This window comes from Rissa tridactyla, chromosome 9, assembly GCF_028500815.1.
Source record: "Rissa tridactyla isolate bRisTri1 chromosome 9, bRisTri1.patW.cur.20221130, whole genome shotgun sequence".
Classification (NCBI taxonomy): domain Eukaryota; kingdom Metazoa; phylum Chordata; class Aves; order Charadriiformes; family Laridae; genus Rissa; species Rissa tridactyla.
The window spans coordinates 47,541,725-47,552,245 of NC_071474.1; the positions used below are offsets into that span (position 1 = coordinate 47,541,725).

Here is a 10,521-nt window from a genome sequence, read left to right on the forward strand (position 1 = left end):
CAGTGACACAGGAGGACAAGAGGTTTTGCTCCATGTGGCTCTCATGGCATGACCTCCCTGGGTAACGCAGACCCCGGGCAGCACAGCGAGCCCCTCTCCTGCCCCGACACAACCACCCTGTCGGTTCTCCTTACTGGAACGCATAAAAAATATCAAATTAATTAATTCCAGCTGTGCAGGAGGGTGTGAACAGCATTCACACCACAGCAAGGAAATGGGATGGCACAGCAGAAATCCGGAGCTCCCACTCCCTGTCTGGTCACTTGTTCAACCAGGGACCGAATGCCGCCAGTGTGAGCCGTCCCCCCAGCGCCCGGCACACAAGCAGGATGGTCCAGACACCTCCACGCAGGGTCTCCAGCAACGCATGGGACAAGTTAACTTACCCTCATAGACCTAAATTTGGCACTTTTATTTTCCCCAAAGCCAATCAGTGAAGATAGCGTGGAGGGAGTGAGCAGCATTCCATAAATATTTGATTTAAACAGTTACAGTACGTTTTGATCCAGCTCGCTGCATCACAGACCGAGGTTTTAATAACCCATAAACCAACGCAACCGCGAAGCCCCGAGCACGGCGACTTCTGCACCATTTAAAAATGGAGCCGGGGCTGGCTCTGCCACGAGCTGGCGTCACCTGGGGGAAGGCGTTGTGCCGCCTTTTATATTAATACTTGAGGGAGGAGCGGGGAGGTTATATCAGCTATTAATCCCTGCATTTTGAAATATCTCATCTAATAAAGGTTAAGCTGTAAAACAAAACCAAGAAGGTGGAGATCTGAATGCGGCACCTAAGAGGAACCCTCCAGCCAGGCTCCGTAAACACATGACTAAGACTTTCTCACTCAGGTTGCCCCATCGGCTTCCCTAAGACTCCTAAAACCAGTAAGGACTGAACCCTCCCAGCCAAAAAACATTCACTACAGCCAACAGAAACACTCTCCCGGACTCCAACATACTTTGAATCAGCCTGGGTGAGTAATGACCCAGTTCTGGGGCAGCTCAGGCGAGCGTAAACCAGGCTTAAACTACTGAAATCTGACACATCGAGTGGAAAATAAACGCCAGGCTGCCACCAGGATTGGGCCCACGGTAGTCAGTGCCCAGCACAACTTCAAGTTGGCGCTTCCTCAAACGAAAACAAAAAACAAAACAAGCAGAAAACGTTCATTTTACGCTATACAGAGTTTTTTTCAAGACTAACGTGGACTTTGAGGCTTTGTGCTCATTTTGGGGGGTAGGAAAGGGTCTGTGCCGCAGGCACCTGCGCAGGGGGGTGACAGGTATTTATCAGGTCAGAATACAAAGAAAAGTGATGCGACCCGCACCGGGACGGGGGCCGCTCGCTCCCGCCCGCGCTGCGGCTGCCGGGGGGTCCCGGTGCCGCCCGCAGTGCAGCCGCCGGGGGGTCCCGGTGCCGCTCTTACCTCACCGCATGGCCTCGGCGCCGCACGCTGACACGGTCCCGGGAAACAACCGCAACTCTCCGCTGGAGGCTTGAAGTTGAAATGTTTAAAAAAAAAAAAAAAAAAATTAAAAAATGCTTTAAAAATTAAAAAGCGACTAATGGTGCGAGCTCCTCCGAGTAAAATAAAATTACAAAGAAAAACCAGCCGGGAAAGGGGGTGCCCGTGCCATGCACGGCCCCGTCCGCCGGGCCGCCCCCGGGACCGGCTCTGCCCGGGGAGCGCTCCCCGCCGGCCCCGGGACCGGCCCGGGACCCCCCGGCCCCGGCCCAGCGCTCAGGGAGCGGCGGCGAGGGCCGGGCCGGGCCGGGCGAGGGCCGCCCCGGGGGCCGGCGGCCGCCCGCGGGCAGCGGGGCGGGGGGGGCGCCCGCCGGGGCCCGTGTCGGGCCGCGCCGCTCCGCCGCCGCGCATCCCCCGCAGCCCCGTCCCGTCGGGGCCCGCCCGGCGCCGGCCGCTGCTCGCCGCGCCCGAAAACAGTGAAAAGAATAAAAAGAAAAATTAAAAAAAAAAAAAAATAAAAAAAAACTTATTATTTTTTAGGAAGGTCCCAGGGTTGGATGCGAGCGCGAGCCCGGAGGGAAACTTTCCGCAGCCGGTGCGGCGCGGAGCCGTCCGCTCTCACCCCCCCGCCGCCGGCAGCCCGCCCGGCGCCGCCCGCCCTGCGCTCCGCGGGCGCGGAGGAAGCGCGGGGGAGGCTCCGCGCCCGCCCCAGGCGCCGGGGGTTGCGATGCCCGGCGGGGAAAGATGCTTTTTGGGGAGATGCTGCCTCCGCTCACCGCGGCCCACGGGGGTTGTGTGTGTGTGTGTGTGTGTGTTTCTCCCCCCACCACCACCACCCGTGATAAGAACAATCGGAGGAAGCGTGGCCGCCTCTGCGCCTGCCACCGGCACGGTGGGGCCACCGGGGTGACAGCCCCGTCCCGCCCCACAGCAGCCCCCCAGGACCCGCCATGGGGACACCACGCTGCAGGAACTTGGCATTGAGGACCTGCTGGGTGCAGCAGGCCTGGGCATGAGGGCAGCGGTGGCATCACCGTACAAAAGGTGGCCAGCCACCTCCGGCCTCTTCTGTGGGGGCTCGAGGGCCCCCAGCCCCATGTGGGCCAAGTCCCGGCTGCGCAGGTGGCAATGGCAGAAGGACACGTTGCCTCAAGCACAAGCCAGACGCCCAAACGCCAGGTTTCACCACAGCTTCTGTTGAACACCCCCTATGGTGAGATTTAAAAAACTACCTCAGTTTTATCCAGGCTCCTTATTCCTGAATGGAGTTGCCCATCATGGGCTAGGCTCAACATTAACTTCTTTCCAGCTTCTTCTGTCTCTCTCTGGAAGGAAGACCACTTCTTTCCCCACCCTCCTCCTCCTTCTGCATGGAGAGAAGATGTTTTACGCAGCCACAAGCCCACCGGGGGGAAAAAACAGATCATTTGGGTTTGTCCAGGTGCTTCAAATGACTCGTTTGGCAACCCACAGACACCCGGTGAAACAGCACTGAGCTTTACCAGCCCCTTCCCCAACCCCGGCAAGACACAAGTAGAAGCTCAGCTTCCTATGTCCACCCCAGAAAACCACTCCTGGAGAAAATTACCTTCTGAGCAGCGGTGCCTGAATGCTGTAACAAGGAATCAGGGTTCTCCCACCCAGACCCGCATCCCCCAGCTCTCTGCAGAGCCCCTGCAAACCCAACGGTGCTTCCCACCACCACCCAGTCCGGAGGCATTCCCACACGGATGAATAGGAGATCACACAAATAAAAGAATTGCTTTAGTTTTAAGAAACAGCCTTTATAACATTAGAAATATTGGAGGAAAATGAAATCAGTATTTAGGGAAGGCTTACTGGATTTAATTGCTGCTTTTCTATTGCATGTAATTGGTGTTTTAAGTTATATTAGTAGTGTTTCCCATGGAGAGGCAGGTGTGTGCAACAGAAAGAGGGTGTTATTAATAGGATAACCACAATTAAGTGTAATTGGGATCATCATATCAATCACTCCATGGAGCGGCACAAGCTCAGAGTTTTCCACCTGGTTTTCTGATTGTTTCAGTGATGCATCAAATTGCAGATGCTTTCTTTGGCTTTGGGCACAGGCAGCAAAAAGCCCCTTTACTTTTTAGGCCATTGACCCTTTCATGGAGAGTTAACCCGAGCGCCAAAAATCCACCCCAGTTGCTCCAGTGCTTCTCCGAACATTCATATCCATCCCTACCTGGCTTGGGGTAGAGCCGAGATGCCTCCGTGCCACAGAGCTCGTGCAGTACACTGCTTTATTTTATTTTTTAGTGCAGAGATTTATCAATATACCCAAGAGCAGGATGGATCTGCCAGGAAAAAAGATCAGTAGGCAAAACTGCGGCTGCCCTTGTAGTCTGGGAGAAGGGGAGAATAGCGCCTTTTCTATAGGAAGAGTGAGATTTTGAGTGTTCATTAAGCTAAAGGGCAGGACGAGGTGGCTCTCAGTGGCCTGGGATGATGCTGCGGTGGGTGCAACAGGCACTAGCTTGCAGCGGTCGCCCTGGTACCCTTCAGTCCTGATCTGCAAAGTCCCATCAATGCTGCAACAGGGAGCAACATCCTTGTGTAAAGCCGTCCCCACGGGCCATCCGTCGCTACGTTACCTCCATCCCCCTTTCTTCAGCATCACCACTGTCCCTGCCGCAGCCCGAAACGGGCCAGGGCCGGGTAGCTCATGGTCCTTCACGGAATCTTCAGAGTTGGAAGGGACCTCTAGAGATCATCTAGTCCAACTCCCCTGCTAGAGCAGGATTGCCTAAACCACATCCTTCAGGGCTGCATCCAGGCGGGTCTTGAAAATCTCCAGAGAAGGGGACTCCACACCCTCCCTGGGCAGCCTGTTCCAGTGCTCTGTCACCCTCACTGTAAAGAAGTTTTTCCGTGTATTTGAACGGAACTTCCTATGTTCCAACCTGTGCCCATTGCCCCTCGTCCTGTCGCTGGGAACCATTGAAAAGAGCCTGGCTCCATCCTCCTTAAACCCACCCTTTAGGTACTTGTAAACATTAATCAGGTCCCCCCTCAACCTTCTCTTCTCCAGGCTAAAGAGTCCCAGCTCTTTCAGCCTTTCCTCATAAGGGAGGTGCTCCAGTCCCACAATCATCTTGGTTGCCCTAAACCAAGGGCAACAAATGGTTGCTGCGGTTCCCATCAGGGGGATTTAAGCTCACATTTATGCGCGCAGTGTAACCCAGAGCCATCGCAGCCGGCGGCGTGTGGCTGCGTCACCGGCAGCACCGTTGCCTTTCTGCTCCGAGAAGGAGGAGGTGGATCACCCCTGATGTTTGCCGCAGCCTTGATGTTTGCTGAGTTTGCATTGTGGCACGGCAGCGCTGGAGGCTGTTTTCATCTTGCTGGCGGCTGGTGCTTCTCCCAGGGAAAAGCTCAGCCCTGCTGGTGCCACACATCCAGCCCCCTCCCCATCCCACAACACCCGGCACAAAGGGGAGCCCCCATGGGCAGCCCCGGCGCACCCAGCGCTGCCTGTCCCGGGTGCTCAGACCCAGGCGACCGGCTGTGGAAATGAGCGCTCTTCTCCGGATCACATTTTCTATTTGCCTTCGGAGCATCAAGCTGTGACATCTCCTGTTCTCCTGCTTGTGGGAAGCAGCTAAAAGCTCACTTTTCCAGAAAAGAAAGGTACAAGTCTGAGGAATTCATACAGCTTCATAAGCTGGGCTTAAAGAAAACCTTCAGATGCATATTAAAAATAAATAATAAAAAATATTGTAATAACCACAAAATCCAGGGGCAGCAACTCTGACGTGCCTGTATGTGCATTTCCCAGGGATGAGGGTAACACCTCGCAGCCCTCAGACCTTCTTCCCCCAAAACCCACCTTTTACGATGTATCAGCCCTTAAATCTTAACAAACAGCCCACCGCACCGGGCTGCTTCTTCCCTCTGCTAAATCAGCCCCTGCCGACAGCCCCGCAGCCAGCCCAAGGTGCATTGCACAATGCAGTTTCCCCTCTTTCCCCTCCCTCCCAACAATATCGTTTCCATTTTCTTCAGCTAAAGCTGACCGTGGGCCAAAAATCCCTGCACGCTGAATCTGTGACTGGTCAGAACCACCTCGTGCACGTACCCGCCGTCCAGCCGGAGCTCCACACCTCCTTGGCTGCTTCCACAGAGGTGACCATGCTGCAAGAAAACCAGCAAACCATGAGCTGTTAAATGACCCACAGAGAACATGGGGACGCTTCTACTTTCCATAAAGATTCCAGGATTTTTATATTATTTTTTTCTACGGCCTAGGATGAAATCCAGACCATGGCTACCCCTCACCAGCTGACCACCGGTGGTTGCTACGACAGCGTGGTTCTGCCCTGTCTGCGGGACAGTAGATAGCTCTGGCCCTTTCTGACCCACTGACTTTTGAAACTGGATTTTGGTGTTTGATTGCCAGTGGTGTCATCACAGAGCCCTGAGCAGCAACGGTCCCAGGAGGCTGGCTGCATGCCCACAAGAGAGAAGCCACCTACAGCTATATGGACACAGCAGCTGTTTCACCACCCATCCCTCCAGAGACATCCTCAGCTTCAGCATCTCCCTCCCTTGCCAGGGCGGGGAGGAGGCCGAGAACACACCATCTCCCCACCCCGCAGGACCATCACCCCAGCAGCTCTAGGCTCCTCTTGATAAAGAGCCTCCAAAAAAACTTCTTACCCAGCAGAGGAACGTCACCGCTGCTCATCCCCACGTCAGAGCTGCCACCCTTCGCTCCCCTTCCCCCAGGCAGGCCCAGCAGCAAGAGCTCTGCCAGCTCAGGGCCAGGAGAAGACCTTCACTGCCCCTTTAACCAAGGGGAATGGCACCCATTCGCACCCCTGAGCGAGGTTTGCGGGATCAGACCCTACGAGCACACGTTCCCTCGAGGAGCACCCTGTGCACCCTCACCGTGCTACTTCTTTTTTCGCGTGCGCCGCAGCTGCTGAGCTCCGGGCAACCCTTGGCTCCTGCTCCCGGGCTTTGCTGGGAGGCGGAAGGAGCAGAACCAGAACTGGGTTCATTTGAGTAGAAACCTAAAAACTGCAGAAAACACTGAGGATGCTAAAATCAGCAGAGATACCTTAAATCCTGCTTACACCGGGGAAATTCCCAGGTACTTGCTTCCAGTGCTCTGCAGAGAACTCAATGACTGAAGTTGCCAATGTTGACGATGTTGATGATGTTGAAGTTGACGATGGACAATTCTTGTCTCAAACAGGAGGTGATGGAGCCCAGGTGAGAAATAAATGACAGGAGCAAATGGACTTTCCTTTGACTATTACCTTAGGCCCATCAACAGATTAACAAACTTAAGGGACCACAAGGACCGATGAAGGTGTAGGCAGGACAAGAAAATGCTGAGCTGGCTTATTGATGTATTTTTCTGGGTCTAGGAAAAATTGGCAGCTTAAGGTGGCTCAGCTGGGGCCACAGGCGATGTGGTGGCCTCCCCGACTGCCGTCCCTTCCCTCCCTCCTCACCTCTGCCCCAGCAGATGCCTCCCTTCAAATACCATCAAGGACATAACTGCCCCGGGGCCGCCTAAACACCGCTCCTTCCATAGCCCTCGAGTGAGAAAAAAAAAAAACAAAAAAAAAAAAACAAAAGCGATAAGGAATTAACAGCTTCTTGGAAACCCAAACAAAGTTTCTGTAGCGATGCAAGCGTCAGAAATTGTGCTCCTATAATTAAGACCCAAGTGCTTCCTGCTGGGATGCCTATAGGGAGCTCAGCCCCACGGCAATGCAAAAGCAGCTCGGGAACCGCTGGAGCTGCCTTGAGAAGGAGACCTCAAGCATCTGAAGGGGACCAGGTTTACAGCTGGGGCTTATGGACTGGGTTGGGTGGGGAGCGGGTTGCAAAAGCCCCTGTTTGAAACGAAATGGGTCATATCATCAGTCTCTTCTATTAGATACCCGCTGGAGGGATGCCCAGCCACCGCAGTGTTACCCCGTCCCATACCCTAAAGTCCTTTCTGCTCTCCACAGCCGCCCTGCTCGTGGTCTCCTACCTCCTCATACATGATGTGTGTGCTGAAATCAATGAAAACGTGAGAGCATAGAATCCTAGATCCTCATTTTTTAATTCAGACACCTTGGCCAGGTGTTACAAGCTCCTTTCCCCCTGCCAGAAGGATTAAGTCCTTTCATACTCCTAATTTGTTCCTTTTATCTTTATAAAGATCCGTCAGCGTCTGGTTCGTTGTCTCCTTTCATTTTCTATTACATTGAGTTCAAATAGTCCGAGCTGAGAGAGGATGCGTGGCCCCATCACCCTTCCACCAAGGCTGGCCATTGAATCAGACCACTCGCCGGCTGCGGCTGGGCTGTGCTTTGCCTGGACGGCACCTTGTGCCATGTCCTTGCCCAGGACGGGGAATCCCAGGCACTGCCCGACTACCAACCCCCCCGAGCCCCCGCCACAGCACGCAGGGCTGCCCCGCTGTGCCGACTCTTTTCCTTAATCCCCTGTGCTGCAGCTGGAAATACCCGCCTGTTTGTCGGGGGGGAGAAAGACCCAGCCCCCCACCCAACTTGGGAGTCAAATCCAAACACAGAACCTCCTAAAACCAGGCAGTTTCCCCATTTTGTCTGATTTTTCTGGTGCTCCCTCTGGCTTCCAGGTTGGACCTGGCGTGGGGTCGGGCAAACACCTGGGAGGAGGCAGGGGGAGGATTAAACTCACGGGATCCTGGCTTGCGGTCTCAAAGGAGACAGGCACTGGGTGGCTTAGTCCAACACCCAATTTTATAGCCTACAATTAATTCAAGTGGCCCGTAGGCCAGGCAGGATGGCCCTGATGGCCCCATGGATGGGGACAGCTTCCACTTCACCACCACCAGCACGATGCTGGGTAAAGGGCGGTGGGCTGGAAGGTACAGCCTGGTGCCCACCAGCGGCATTTATTCTACCGTTTAAATAAAGCAGCTTTGGCCACACCAGAGTGCGGTGCAGCAGCAGGAGGTGACCCCTCTGCCCCCCCCCGCGACCCCGGGCGGGGGAGTGAATGTCCTCAGCCTGGAGTTAGCACTGAGATAAGGCAGTCCGCCTAGAGCAGGAGAGCAGAGACTTTGGGGGTTTTTCCCATTTAAAGTTTCAATGGCGGGAGGATGGGGCAGAGAAATGTTCTGCTCTTGAGCACATCACCAAACCACGCTCATTAACTCCTGATTCGCGCTATAACGAGGGTTCATTTGTGCTCCTTGTCCCCCCTTTCACCAACCCGGGACACGTGCTGGGTTTATTCACGGGTGACTCCTATTCTTGCCCTGGGTTTTGCTTATTCCTCCTCTGCAAGTATAATGTTTTAGGGAGGGGAAAGAGAGCCCAGGAGTGTGTTCCCGGACCAACCAACGCAGGAGCCCTGCCGGCATCGCCCACACCCCGAGAGCCTGGGGGTGGCAATCCGCAGTGGGAAACAAATTAAGGATGGGAAACCTGGAGGAAAGGATGAAATCCCCAAGGCGAGAGCTGAGCACGGGGCACATCACTGGGGTGGCTCCGCTTCCGCGGGAGCTCAGATGGTTTTCGCAAAGTCTTCCGCGCTGCAATCCCCGGCTGATTCTCCGTAACTCAGCAGAAAGTTTGCATAGATGTATTTCTTGACGTCTCCACTCCACTGCCCGGTCCTTTGTGGGGAAGGTCTCTTTATCTTGCAGCACCACTGATGCGCTGCTCCGTTTGTAGAGGTTTGTATATACGGTGCTTGCTCGAGCATCCGCCGTACGGGTCTTCTTGCACCCCCTTTTCTGCCCCCCCGAGCGTGGCGTAGACTTCAGCTGTGTGCGTGTGGCTGTGCCCTGCAGCAGGCGCGGCTCCACCCGGGATCACGCTGAGGAGGATCTCGTCTTAACAAGAAACCAGCTGGCAGAGGAGCAAACAACAAACAGCAACGAGAGTTCGCAGGTTCGCCCGCCGCCGCTGCTCGGCGCCCTGAAGCTGCCCCGCGGAGACGCCGCCGCTTCTCTCGCCCTTGCGCGACGGCAGACGGGCATTTCTGACAGCGGCCCGCGATGTCCACCGTGGCAGGGTTTGGGATGTGCCGGTGAAACTGCTCTTTGCTGAGCTCAAGCCTTGCGCTGGGGGTCAGAGCCCAGGCTCCTGCCCCGCGCCCCCAGGAAAGCATCCCACCAGCAGCCTCCCCGGCTAGCAGTGGCCACGGGGCCAGCTGGAGAATGGCAGGACTGCTCAGCCATATCGCAGGCGAGGTGGGAAAGGGAGGCTGGGGGTTTATTTTATGCAGTGGACCCGAGGAGCATGCGTGCCCGAAGCGGGCAGAGCCCTCAGCGGCTGCAGGAAGGGACTTGCCGGCAGAGCCGTGGCGTGGGAAGCGTGGCTGGGCTGAGTCACCCCGCGTCGTCCCGGCCCCGCAGAGCCCATCCCCTGCACCCGAGCTGCTCTTCCAGGCTCCAGCTACCGCAGGGCTCTCACACGGGACTGCCAAGGAACAACGCTGCCCCAAAATCCACAAGAAAAGGTTCCCTTTCTCCTCTTCATCCCCAAAGAACAGCCAGCCCCTAAAAACCCTCTCCCTCTTTCTAAGCAGCTCAAACACGCCTTAACAGTCCTTTCCTCTCTGCTTGCCATCCCCAGAATCCCTATTCTTCAACGATTTTCCCCAAACAGGGCTCTCCCAGAGGTACCATCCAGCCCCTGAGCCCGGCCGCAGCCTGGGCTGGGCAGGAGGGACAGGGAGCAACAGGCAGGGCCCCGAGCACCAAGTGGGAAAACAAGGAAACATTTCCACGTATTAACTTCATTTCCTTCATTTCCTCCGGCCCGGCAGCCTCGCCGGTGGGTTATTAATAGCACTGTGCAGACGAGCACCGGGGCTGGCCCAGGCTCCAGCCTCCCAGCGCCCGCCCCGATGGCCAGCGCTCCCAGCACCCCTCCGTGCCCGGGAGAAGATGGTGCCACCGGGATCCACTTGCAAAACACGTGGAAAACCCATGTCCCTCGCAGCTGCATTGCAAATACCCCGCAAGAAAATGGCATTGAGGAAAGAGCTGGGAAACACCCAAGTTTTTGCTGCTTCCCCAACTTGGGATGCTG

At 55.7% G+C, this 10,521-nt stretch overlaps 1 protein-coding gene across 3 annotated transcripts in view; it reads right to left on the minus strand.

Moving 5' to 3' along the window:
* LOC128914614 (uncharacterized) overlaps nt 1-1,739 on the minus strand; it is a 229,292-nt gene extending 227,553 nt beyond the window's left edge. For 2 of the 3 annotated variants that reach the window (XM_054213844.1, XM_054213842.1), the window contains exon 1: nt 1,427-1,739. The gene's annotated coding sequence lies outside the window, so the exon portion shown is untranslated. Of the gene's footprint in view, nt 1-386; nt 405-1,426 lie in introns of those variants that run through there. The other variant, XM_054213843.1, reaches the window with a different exon arrangement.
* Nucleotides 1,740-10,521: the final 8,782 nt, after the last annotated feature.